Below are 3,606 nucleotides of genomic sequence, written 5' to 3'. Positions count from 1 at the left end.
TGTAGTAGGCAGCCAATCAATGATTCTCTTTCATCATTGATGTTTCTATCTCTCTTTCCCTCTCCCTTCCTCCCTGAAATAAATAAAAACATATTTTTAAAAAATGTACTCTTGTAGACACTTTGTTAGGTAAGCTCTTTAATTACTTTAAATATAAATGTAATTAAGCTTTATAAATTATAGTTGGAAGAGGTAGAGCATAATTAAATGGTTCTAGGTGCATTGACACTGGCTCCTCTCTTTCATTCAATCCAGCTGGCTTCCACAGGGTTCCGGAAGAGTGGCTCTGTAAGACACTCTGGTTGGCTCACTTGATCCAGGCAAAGTATTTTTTCTTTTCAGGTTTCCTGGTGCCTCCAGGGGAGAACCAGGAAGATGACAGTCCAGAGGGAGATGAGGCATCAGATAGGTGCCTGCCAGTCACACTTTCTGCCTATGGCATCCAAATTGGAAAGGAGAAAGTAAAACTGTCATTATTCACAGATCACATGATATTGTACATAGAAAACCCTAAAGATTCCACCAAAAACTCCTAGATCTAATAAATGAATTCAGCAAGGTAGCAGGATACAAAAATTAATAATCATAAATTGGTGGAATTTTTATACACCAATAATGAACTGTCAGAATGAGAAATTAAGAAAACAATCCTATTTGCTATTTACAATGAAAAAATAAAAAAAGGTACCTAGGAATAAATTTAACCAGAGGTATAAAACCTGTACTTGGAAAATTATAGGATGCTGAAGAAAGAAAGTGAGGAAGATGCGAAAAAGTGGAAAGCATATGCTGCGTTCATGGATTGAGGAAGTAACATTATTAAAATGTCCATACTACTCAGAGCAAATAAATTAAATACCATTCCTACTAAAATACCAATGGCATATTTCACAGATCTAGAACAAATACTCCAAAAATTTATACGGAACCTAAAAAACCCTGAGTAGCTGCAGCAATCTTGAGTAAGAGGGACAAAGCTGGAGGGATCACAATACCTGATATCAAACTATACTACAACTCCATTGCAATCAAAACAGCCTGGTTCTGGCTAAGAACATATAGATCAGTGGAACCAAACAAAGAGCCCAGAAATCAACCCATGCCCTTATGGTCAATTAATATTTGACAGGAGGCAAGAGCATACAATGGAGTAAAGACAGTCTCTTCAATAAATGGTGTTGAGAAAATTGGACACGTGTAAGCAAAAAAAAAAAAAAAAAAAAAAAAGAAAAAGAAAAAAAAAAAGAAAAAATAAAAGAAACTAGACCACCAACTAACACCTATACATAAGAATAAATTCAAAATGGATAAAAGAATTAAATGTAAGTCTTTGAGTCTGTCATCTTTGCATCTATCTCAAATGCCAAAGCAGTACCCTCATTGTGCCTGATGGTAGCTCAATAGGTTACTCCAGTTATGATTTTTCTCTAAGCCCTTTTAGCCTCACCTTAAAAACTATTATTAATGAAACTGGCACACCAAGCCAGGCTGGCCCTATAAGAAGTTAATGTTCTGTAATAGAAAGTTATTATACTTCAGATACTTTATACATGTGGAAAAAAATCTCAGAAAAAGATACAGCAACATGTTAACAGTGATTATCTGTAGATGGTAAAATTATGAATGAACTTTTTTTTTGTTAATATTTATTTATTTAAAAAAATATTTTTATTGATTTTTTTTTTTTACAGAGAGGAAGGTAGAGGGATAGAGAATTAGAAACATCAATGAGAGAGAAACATTGATCAGCTGCTTCCTACACACCCCCTACTGGGGATGTGTCTGCAACCAAAGTATATGCCCTTGACCGGAATCAAACCTGGGACCCTTTAGTCCGCAGGCTGACACTCTATCCACTGAGCCAAAAATATTTTTATTTTTTAATTTTTATTGATTACGGTACTACATATGTGTCCTTATCACCCCATTCCCCCCGATCCCCCATCATGCCCTCACCCCCCTGGTGTCTGTGTCCATTGGTTATGCTTATATGCATGCATATGAGTCCTTTGGTTGATCTCTCCCCCTTACCCCCACCCTCCCCTACCTTCCCTCTGAGGTTTGATGGTCTGATCGATGCTTCTCTGTCTCTGGATCTGTTTTTGTTCATCAGTTTATGTTGTTTATTACATTCAACAAATGGTGAAATCATGTGATATTTATCTTTCTCTGACTGACTTATTTTGCTTAGCATAATTCTCTCCAGGTCCATCCATGCTGTTGCGTATGGTAAGAGTTCTTTCTTTTTTATTGCAGAGTAGTATTCCATTGTGTAGATGTACCACAGTTTTTTAATCCACTCATCTGCCGGAGCCTGCCGGCACTGCAGTTCAACGGTACCTGAAAAGGGGGGTGAGGATTAAGGAACACAGACACATTAGTTTCCGGGAGGGCGTGCAGCTTGATTCTGCCGCCGCCCCGAGTTTACTTTCTCAGCTCTTTATATAAGCAGAAGCAGCGTATGCAAGCATAGAGGTCAAGGCACGGGCAGCGTGTTTTTTCCACCTCAACAGAACCCTGAGTACATACGGAACTTCTCACTCCGCTAACTTTCTCATCTTTGTTCCTGTTATGGAAAACATACTGCATTCTTGACCCTGCCACATTGTTCAAACCTAGATACGTGAAACAAAAGGTTTCAGCTAAGTGGGGAAAACAAGGTTGCTGGATTATACACCTGATTGCCTCTCACGAAACAAGGTTGCTGGATTATACACCTGATTGCCTCTCACGGTTTCCCACATCTCCCCCTTTCCTTTATAATAAAGGAACCAGGGTGGGCCTTAACTGGCTAGGGAAGTAGAGGTCTGATTCCTCCCGTGGCTCATCAGCCACTCCTTAGGCTCTTGGTATCTTTTGGGGAGGAGAGGCAGAGCCCTTTTTATATTTTCATTAGATGATACCAACCTCTATGCAAATCAGACATACCTTCAGAGGAAGTCAGAGGCGGCCAATTATTATAAGGCCTTCCCTAGCAGATGCTTTGCTCTGCACCTAGCCAGTACCCAGTCTCGCCCTGCGGCGAGATGCAGCACTCTGACTACCTGTCTGCTTCCCATGGAGGCAATCAAGCTTAAAAATATGATTCTATACAACATGTAGAGGCCCTTGTGGGCCGGCCTTGAGCTTGACCTCATGTAGGTCTGCTTGGAGAAGCGTCAAAGCGCTGATTCCTCTGCGCACCAGAAAAGGCAAAAGGCACGCTAGCCCTACTACCACGGCCCCTACTAGGGCTACGGTAAGGGCCACATGTTGAAGGTCAGAGGTGGAAGGGACCATGCGCATAAGCTGATTTAAAAAGTCCTTGGCAGTATCCGCTGTATCCACCTTAAGGGGGTCTGCGCTTTGCAGACCTAAAATCTCCTCATGTAATTTTAGTAAGTCTATGGAATCATTAGCACTGTGCCAGATTCCTGATAAGTGAGCCTTTACCTTATTCCAGCCATGAACAGACTGATTGTATGGCTGAGGTGTAACACATATCCATTGATAGTTAGCATGGCATTGTAGCTTGTTTCTTACTTTTAACCCATCTACTTCTTCCCCTAGGTACATAACCATGTCATACAAAGCATTGAGCTTCTCCTCAATCTTTTTATCAATTAC

The 3,606-nt window shown here is 40.2% G+C and overlaps 1 long non-coding RNA gene across 1 annotated transcript; it reads right to left on the bottom strand.

Annotated features, from left to right (window-relative positions):
• Positions 1–2,528: 2,528 nt before the first annotated feature.
• Positions 2,529–3,312, bottom strand: LOC129150924 (uncharacterized). The gene is made up of 2 exons (XR_008557736.1): positions 2,718–3,312; positions 2,529–2,677 (listed from the first exon to the last, which is right to left on the bottom strand). It is a non-coding gene; the product is annotated as an uncharacterized LOC129150924 (long non-coding RNA).
• Positions 3,313–3,606: the final 294 nt, after the last annotated feature.

Source organism: Eptesicus fuscus, chromosome 12 (genome assembly GCF_027574615.1).
Source record: "Eptesicus fuscus isolate TK198812 chromosome 12, DD_ASM_mEF_20220401, whole genome shotgun sequence".
Classification (NCBI taxonomy): Eukaryota; Metazoa; Chordata; class Mammalia; order Chiroptera; family Vespertilionidae; genus Eptesicus; species Eptesicus fuscus.
This window is presented reverse-complemented; position numbering and strand designations above follow the sequence as displayed.